This window comes from Bactrocera neohumeralis, unplaced genomic scaffold, assembly GCF_024586455.1.
Source record: "Bactrocera neohumeralis isolate Rockhampton unplaced genomic scaffold, APGP_CSIRO_Bneo_wtdbg2-racon-allhic-juicebox.fasta_v2 cluster09, whole genome shotgun sequence".
Classification (NCBI taxonomy): Eukaryota; Metazoa; Arthropoda; class Insecta; order Diptera; family Tephritidae; genus Bactrocera; species Bactrocera neohumeralis.
The window spans coordinates 20188671-20198277 of NW_026089622.1; positions in this window are offsets into that span (position 1 = coordinate 20188671).

A 9607-nucleotide genomic window follows, 5' to 3' on the forward strand; every position below is an offset into this window, starting at 1 on the left:
TTGTTTGATAAAGTCCACAAACTGTTTTTCAGTGGCTCTTTGAGCTCCTATAAATGTCTTGCCGTTGTCGCTCATGAGCTTTGACGGAAAACCACGTCGTCCGACGAAGCGAGCAAATGCCGCGAGGAAAGCCTCTTTTGTCAGATTACTACATAGCTCGAGGTGTACTGCTTTTGTCGTAAAACAGACAAATACAGCCACGTAGCCTTTCATCAGTGTGGGAGACCTTAGCATGGACGCCTTTATTTGAAAAGGCCCAGCAAAATCGACACCTGTGATAGTGAAGGGCAGAGCAAAGTTGCAGCGTTCCGGTGGAAGTGCTGCCATAATCTGTGTTCGCATCTTTTGTTTATGCATAGTGCAAATCTTGCACGAAAAAATGCATTTCTTTATCTTTGGCTTGAGTCTTGGGATATAAAACTCTTGGCGGACTATTTGTTGCATGAGGCGGTGTTCTGCATGTAATAATAGTACGTGGACATAATTGAGATATAATGTGGCAAGTTGCGATCTCTCTGGTATAACAATGGGATGACGTTCGTTATACGTTAGGCTTGAATTGGCAAGCCGACCATTTGCACGAAGTAGACCCTTCGTATCTATGAATGGGTTTAGTACTAAGAGTGAGCTCTTTTTGTCAATCGGCTTCGATTCTCTTAGTAACGATATCTCTTGGCTGAAGTAGCGCGCTTGAGTAGATGCGATAAGAGCGACCTTTGCTTTTTGTAAGTCTAGGTGCGTCACTGTATCGCCTTGGGGATATACGGTGCGTATTCCCTTAATTCTAAGTTTGAGTCGCTCGATGAATTTGAACATGTAAGCGATTACCCTGAGGGCTCGGGGGTAAGATGAAAATCTCTCAAGGATGTCAGTATCATCCAATGTTGTGTGAAAGGAGTCGATCTTTCGACTTTCTGGGGCAATAATGTTGCGCATGGGCGATTGTGGCCAAGAATCGGGAGATTCTGTTAACCATCGGGGGCCATTCCACCAGAGGGTGGTGGTGGCAAGGTGCAGAGGTTTGCACCCTCTTGTACCTAGATCAGCAGGATTGTCAGCACTGGCTACGTGTCGCCAAGTGGCTGATCCCACTAGGTCAAGAATTTGAGACGTTCGATTGGAGATATACGTCTTCCATGCATGTGGTGGTTTTTCCAACCAGGCTAATACAATCTCGGAATCGGACCAGAGATATAATTTATTTTTTGCCATATTCAGTTGCGTTTGCACTATGGATGCTAGTTTGGCAAGTAGTAGTGCACCACATAGTTCTAGTCGTGGTAGACTTATGGTTTTTAGAGGAGCCACCTTTGCTTTTGCAACTAGTAAGTGGCTTGTGGTCGCCTTGTCGCTTTGTGTGCGAACATATATAGTGGCGCAATACGCCTTTTCAGAGGCGTCACAAAAGCCGTGTAGTTCGACTTTGTGCTCTGGGATATAATTAACCCATCTTGGGATTTGTATTTGTGTGATATCTTTTAGATTGCTCGCGAACTGGGACCACTTTTCTAAACGAAGTGGTTTTACTTGCTCGTCCCAGTCGGTACCATCTAGCCATAATTCTTGTATCAGGATTTTGGCTTGTATCATAATTGGCGATAGCCATCCTGCGGGGTCAAAAAGTTTTGCCACAGAGGAGAGAATTTGGCGTTTTGTAATGGCGGATAGTGCGGATATGGACTCAGTTGTGTATGAAAACTGGTCCGATATCGCATTCCATTGGATGCCCAGAGTTTTTGTTGTACTTTCCTTTTCGAAAATAAGGAAATTAGTGTCCAACAAATTTTCTTTTGGTATATTTTTTAATATAGTTGGGTGATTTGCCGTAATCTTTTTTAATGGAAACCCTGCGGATTTGAGGGCTTGGATTACTTGTGATAATGATTCGTATGCTTGTGGAAGACTGTGACTTCCAGACAGAATGTCGTCTACATACGTTTGTGTTTTTAACACCTGGGTCGCCAGAGGAAATTCTGACTTGGTGTTTTCAGCCAATTCATGAAGTGTTCGAATGGCTAAGTATGGGGCACAGTTAACGCCGAAGGTCACTGTTTTTAGCTTGAAGTCGCGTAGTGGACTATTGGGGGATTTTCGGAAAATAATTCGCTGAAAATCTTGATCGTCTTTATGTACGACTATTTGTCTATACATTTTTTCGACGTCCCCGTTAAATACGTATTTGAATATACGCCAGTTTAGAATAAGCAGCATTAAATCAGGTTGGAGCGTGGGTCCCGTAAACAGGATATCGTTTAGGGAATTCCCCGAGCTAGTGGATCTTGAGGCGTTGAAGACAACTCTTACTTTAGTTGTTTTTTTATCTGGCTTTACTACTGCATGATGTGGCAAGTAAAATGAGTAGTATTTGCCATTGATGATTTTTTCGCATGGACTTATTTCCTCCATGTGATCTAAATGGAGGTATTCTTCCAACACACCATCATATTCTGGTTTTAGTTCACCTTTTTTAAGTAGGTTTCTTTCCATACTTTGAAACTGCTGTATTGCAGAGGTGCGAGAGTGACCTAAGGCGATTGTGTTGGGAAATTGTTGTTTTAGTGGTAGTCGTACGACATACCGACCATTATCTGATCTAGTAGTTGTGGCTTTGTAAAAGTCTTCACAATACTGATCTTCTGGGGTTTTGATTGAAATTGGGGGGAGTTCTTCTATCTCCCAAAATTTTCTCAATTGTGAATTGAGGTACTCATTCGAGATTTCCTCAACTTGAGTTGTCATTGTTGTGACTGGTTCCGTAACTAGTCCACTTAGGATCCAACCGAAAATAGTCTTTTGTGCCAACAGTGTGTTTGAAATTTTCTCAATACCTTCGAGTATTATTTGAGGTATGAGATCGCTGCCTAATAGAAGGTCTATTTGAGCGGGGGTGTTGCAGTTGGGATCTGCTAACTTAAGGTGTGAAACCTTTTCCCAATGCTTGCTATTTATATGATAGCTTGGTAACATATTGGTTAATTGCGGTAAGACTATAGCTTCTGCTTGTATTCTTATATCCGCTTGGGGGGAAAATAGGGTAATGGGGCAGATTTTATTAGAGTTTTGAACTACTCTTCCGCCCATTCCCGTAATTTCAAAGTTGGCTTGTCTTGTTGGCAGATTTAGCCTATTTTGTGCCCTAGACGCTATGAAAGATCGTTGTGATCCTTGGTCTATTAGGGCTCTGAGCTTAAACAGTTCTCCTCGATGTTCGATGGAGACGACTGCTGTGGGTAGTAGTACCCTACTTTGATTTTCGCTGTGAAGCGTTTGAGTTTTTAATGCCTTTGAGCAGCATGGTGCTTCTTGGCAATTTTGTGAATTTGGCACTTCGGGATTTGTTGCTGCAACTAAACCCGCGGCTCTTTTGATATTTGCGCTGTTTGGGGGTAAGCTGGAAAAATTATTTATATGAAGCATCGAATGGTGTCGTTTATGACAATAGACGCAGTTAAATTTGCTTTCGCACTCTTTGAGTGTATGCGCATGTGACAGACAGTTTGTACAAAGTCTTTTAGTTTTTACGAAATTGTTGCGGTCGATAATATTCAATTTTTTAAATCTCTCGCAAGATTTGAGCTTATGCCCTCCTGTACATAGTTCGCATGATCGATATTTATTCTGTTCAGATGAGAACGATTGCGTTTTGAAGAAGCTTCTATTTAAATTGTTGTTGTTATTGGCTTGGGGCTTGTGGAAGCTTCTATTGAAGTCTTGCTGAATACCTTTTGGTTTACTTGTATTTATTTTTTTGTCTACCCTTTCTGCGATTTCGTACTGGGTAGTGAGAAAATCTTTCATTTGTTGCCACGTTGGGCATTTTTTACGTGATGAGAGCGATTGCTCCCACAATAATAAAGACTTTTCTGGTAATGCTGCTGTGCATATATTTACCAGTATAGGGTCCCAGTTGTCTGTGGGAATATTTTGGGTCGATAAAATCGACAAACAATTGGAAACAGTGGATTGAAGTTTGATAAATTCTTCACTGGTTTCCTTTTGAATTTTTGGCAAGTTCATTAGAATTGTTATCTGCTTATCGACCAATATTCGTTCATTCTCGTATCTTGATTTTAAAGCTTCCCAAGCCATATTAAAATTGTCGTCACTTAATGCGAACTGTTTTACTATGACGCCAGCTTGACCTTTCGTTTTGTATCGGAGGTGATACAATTTTTGTGCATTAGATAATTTTGGGTGGTTTATGTAAACGGCTGTGAACATGTCCCGGAAGGACGGCCATTGTTCATAACCCCCATGAAAAATTTCTGTGTCACATGCGGGCACCTTGAGGTGGATGCCTGAACTTGCCTCTTGACTTTGTACTTGTGGCATCTCTACTCGCGGAAGTGGAGTAGGTGCAATTGCTTTAATTAGTTTCAATTGATCTATAATCATTGCTTTCGTTTCTTCAAATTGCTCTAAGCAATTTTCGTATTTGGCGTAAGCCGAGGATTTGAAATTTTCTGGTAGATCTGAATCATCAGATTCTACTATTGCGTCATAAGAAGCTTGGAGACGTATCCAAAAATTGTCCAGATTTTCTTTTTTGATTTCTAATGCCGATTCAGAATTATCTTGAATCGGCGAAGATGAAAATCGAGTGCAGTATTTAATAAAACTGTCACTCTCAGCAATAAATTTACTGTATGTAATGTCTTTCCCCCTTTTTTGTTTCGTAACACCTTGCTTTGAGCGTGTAGCTTCTGCAGGTGTACATGGACTTTTTTCGTCCGAAACCATTTTTGGAACTTTCAATAGTTGAGAAGATTTAGATTCTTTGGAATCTGTGTCCATTTATAACAAATTAAATTTTATCAAAAAAAATTTTCTATCAGTGTAAACTGATTGACTTTGAACGGAATTGCTGATTGCAAGTTTTTTGAAAATGCGAAAGTTTTTTTTTGAAAATTGGTAAAATTGTAAAATGTTTTGTTTTATTTTATTTTGTTGCTCGTATTAAATAAAATAACGCGTTTCGTTTTAATTGATCTTGAAAAAAGTATAAAAGTATTACCGAATTTATTTATTTTTATTTTATTTTTAAAATATGCAATATTTATTTAATTTATTTGTTTTTTGTTTGTATGTCTTATAGGGTATACCTATAGACGAAAACGTTTGTATGTACTTGCAACTGAGTGCTCGTATAAGAGATCAGCGCTTTTTGTACATATGTATATACGCAATCCTGCTTGTTTTTGCTTATCAAAGAACAAGGGGTATTGCCGAAAATGTGCCAACTTGGACTTTGAACATGTAATTTAAATTGTTCGCAATAATTAATTATTATATTATTTATATATGTAAATATATTGTAATACTTTATACTTTTCCTACCGAACCGTTTAATAAGTATATAATATTTTGAGGTACCCTCGTAGGGTATAATCAACGTTCCGTATATAATTACTCATACACCTATGAGTACCTGTAAGCAGGAGTATTTTGTTTCTCCTTTGAGCGTGCGCGCATAGACGGAATAGAAAAACATCAAAGTAAAGTAAAATAAAATCGTTTGTGCACTTTGATACGCAAATGTGCACTCTCTTAATTTCCCGTAAATATGTATGTATGTAATTATTATTGTGAGCACAAGTTCCGGTATCGCAATTAGATGCTCTCCAACGAATGAGTATAGATATGTAAGTATGATGAAGAGTTGAAATATATATCTACATACATATGTATTGTATGCATGTAGATGAGCAAATATTCCGGGAGTGCTCTTGCTCTCAACGGATTAGTATGTACATATATATACGTATCATAAATTTTAAATAGATTAAAGCGTATATATGTATATTAAATTAGTGCATATATGTAAATATGTAATTTTCGCTTTTGGTATACACACGTATATATATTTTTTCGTTTGGTTGCCTTCACTTTAGCTTACTTATTTAAGGCAATCCTGCTTATTGCTTGATCAAGCATAAGGGGTATCGCCGGACACTTGTGCAAGTAAATACTTGAATTTTGTTATTTTTTGGTTGGGGATATTTTGTGTTTTGACACACGAAGGTAAGCAGTAAATGGCAATCAAAACATTTATATATTTCAATATATATATACGGTATATAATAACCCAACTGTATTATATATATATTCCGATTTTATCAAAAGTTACTTATAACTGTTTGATAACCGGTATATATATATTTTTTTTTTTTTTTGTTTTTGCGAAACCAATAAATAAAGTGAGAATAACTGGATGAGTTATTCTATGTAAGTTAAATGAATTTGTCACAAATTTTTACCGTAATAATACATAGTACATATATGCAAAATTGAGAGTTGAAAAAAATGAAATACTAAAAGGAATCGATACGACTCACTTTGATATCCGTCATGGGATTTTGGGGATTAGTGATGGCCAAATTGTGGGTCGGACGGCTTTTGTCCTTATAATCCTGCCCTGGGATGATTCGGTTGGTTCCTTGTTTGCTGGCTTGTTGTTATTTGTCTGTTGTTTTATACCGCGCCCGTTTTATATTAATATGTATTTTTTATATACACATATGATTATATATTCGCGCCCGCTGTTTTTTATTTATTAGTTAGGTGGTTTTGATTTCTTTTTTCCGCGCCCGTTTTTTTTTTTTTTTTTTTTTTTTATTGAACTGCTAATTTTTTTGTTTTTGTTCACCGTACTGTGATGTATGTGTATATGTATATGTATTCTTGTTTGATTTTAATCGCTTTGTTTTCCTGGTTTTGTCACTACCCAAACTGTGTTGTAGTCACTTTTAACACTTATACATTATTTTTTTTTCACTTTTTTCAAATTTTCGCCATTTTATAATTTTGTTTCAAATTTTCGCCATTTTATTCTTATTATTATTATCTTTTTTTTTTTTTTTTTTTTTTTTTTTTTTTTTTTTTTTTTTTTTTTTTGTTTCACAATAGTGCCATTCAGAATGGCTCGAAGGACCATATATAAATTAGTACTTACTGTGGTACCCACTCCTTTGAGAATGAAATATATATTTTCTTTTTTTGGTTCACTTCACAATGGTTCGTAACTTTTATTGAGGGATAAAAAACGTTATAACAAGGATCTTCTGGTCGGATACCAGTGACGGTGACAATGTATATGAAAATAGATGATGTACGGTCGCTGTATTGAACTCGTGGACTCCCTGGTCGGGTACCAGTGGAAGTGTGCAGGTTTTCTACTGCGCGCCGAAGATATATAAAACCGTGGAGCGAAAATGATGAAAACTGAGTATATATAATCGTGGAGCACTGGCCGACACTGATGAAAACTGAGTATATATAATCGTGGAGCACTGGCCGACACTGATGAAAACTGCGTATATATCAAACTGATGAAAACTGCGTATATATCAAACTGATGAAAAACTGCGTATATATCAAACTGATGAAAACTGCGTATATATCAAACTGATGAAAACTGCGTATATATCAAACAAACTGATGAAAACTGCGTATATATCAAAACTGTGTACGGAAACGTGCGCCAATGTGCGTAGCTTGGAAATCGCGATCGAAAAAAAAAGGGCCCGACTGCTTTCCGGACGAGCCCTTTTGTTTGCTCGTTGGGCTGTGGAGAGTTATGCCAGTGTTGCTTTTGAGTGGTGTGTGGGAAATCTGCTGTCTCCAAGAATGTGTGGAGTGTTGCAGGTGTGAGTGTGCCAGTGTTGCTTGTGAGTTACCAAACCTGTTGGCCCCTTTACGCATTGAATGGTTAGATTTCTAGGCACTCCAGAAAGTTTTTTTAAAGCGTTCCATATTAACTTAGGACTAGACGAAGGATTTATTTTGCTTGTGAAATCCTGAAAACATTTACGCTTGGCCTGTTTCGCGGAACGACGGAAAAGAGCATTGGCTTTCCTGAAAGATATTAAGTTGACTAGTGATCGAGCGCGTTTGTATTCATACCAAGCTGTCTGTTTTTTTGCCCGCAATTCAGCGATTTCTTTATTCCACCAAGGAACACTCTTTGAACTTGCTGTTGGCTTTGTATGAGGAATGCTAACATTCGCTGCTGAACGGATAATTTTTGTTAACCTCGCACTTTCTTGGTTAGGGTTGTCAGATATTGGGGTATTATTGCCATTTATCTCGCAATGTGTCTGAAACTTCTCCCAATCAGCGTAATCAGTTTTGAATACCTTATTTATTTTGTGGTTTTTAGCTGTTGAACCTAGGTTCAATTTTAGTACAATGGGGAAGTGATCGCTTCCGTGCAGGTGATCGAGTATACTCCATTCGGACTGTGTGGCAAGTGTGTCGGTGCACATTGTAAGATCTACATGGGAAAAAGTGGAGTGAGTGGAAAAGTGTGTCGCGGATCCGTTATTCAAACATATTAAGTTAGAGGAAAGTAAAGCGTCTTCAATGCATTTGCCCCTCTTGTTGGCTATTGGAGAGCCCCATAGTGGACTCCATGCATTAAAATTACCAGCGAAAATTAAAGGAGTAGAAGCTTGGTTGATTAATTGCAGGATGTCTGTACTGGTAAAATGTTCATCTGGTGCAATATAGGTGCAGATAATGGTGATTTTTTAACTAAGATAATTTCGATCGACATAGCCAGTTGGATTGAATGGCATTAATTTTGTGTGGAATATCTCTTCTTATGAGAATCGCAATACCTCTTTTACCTGTGCTAATATGTGGAAAATTGTGAAACATGCCAATGTACTGCTTAGGAGTAAAAGCCGACAAGTTGAAAGAGATGTGAGTTTCATTTAAGAGTATAATAGCTGGGGAATGATCTTGTATTAATAATTGAAGCTCATTGTAATTATTAGTGTAGCCGTTTAAATTCCATTGCAATAATGGAATCATAAGATCTATGTAGGAAAAAAAGAAAAAGGGAAACAGAAGAGAGCTAGAATATCAACTCGTATGAGTAGTCAATTGAAGTTGAGTGTCACCAATTGAGTACTAGTTCAAAAGAGAGTAAAGGCTAAGCGTATTTATTCAGAGTCAATTTCTATTTGTTCAGTATGTTGAGTAGAGTATTGATTATCGTTGGAATTGCTTGTTGTTGGAAAGAGATTTTCGTGATTAGGTGGATTAGACTGCACGGTAGTGTTGATAGTAGTGTTGTTGAAGTCAGTATATTTATTGAGCGAGTTTAAGGAGTTGTTTAAGTTAGAAATGAGAGAGGCTGTTGTTGGACTGAAAAGTTTGGGATTTAAGAAAGGGGCTTGTTGGGTACAGTTGTCGCTGATATTTTTAGCTGAATGTGAGACGTTGTTGTAGTCTGAACTGATCGATGCAGGCTTGTTGATGGAAATATGTTTGTTGTTGGCGTTTGATGAGTGATTTTTTCTAGTTAAAGAGTTTATTGATGAGTTGGGAGCAGAGGTGACCTCTGAGTTTTGTTTTGATGTACTAGGCAAGTCATTGTCGGCAATTCTATGAGCATTTTTAGATTTTGTGAGATCGTTGATGGCTGAAATTTTTGTTGGTGTGGTGGATACAGAGAATACCTCTTTAGTAGGTTGAAGCACATGTGCAAAGCTAGCAGTGAGGGAAGGGAGGGAAAGTATTTTCTCTATACTTTTTAAGGGCTTCGTGCATACTGCACTTTTCTAGTGTCTTTATTTTTAAAATTTCTTTGGTTTGCATATAC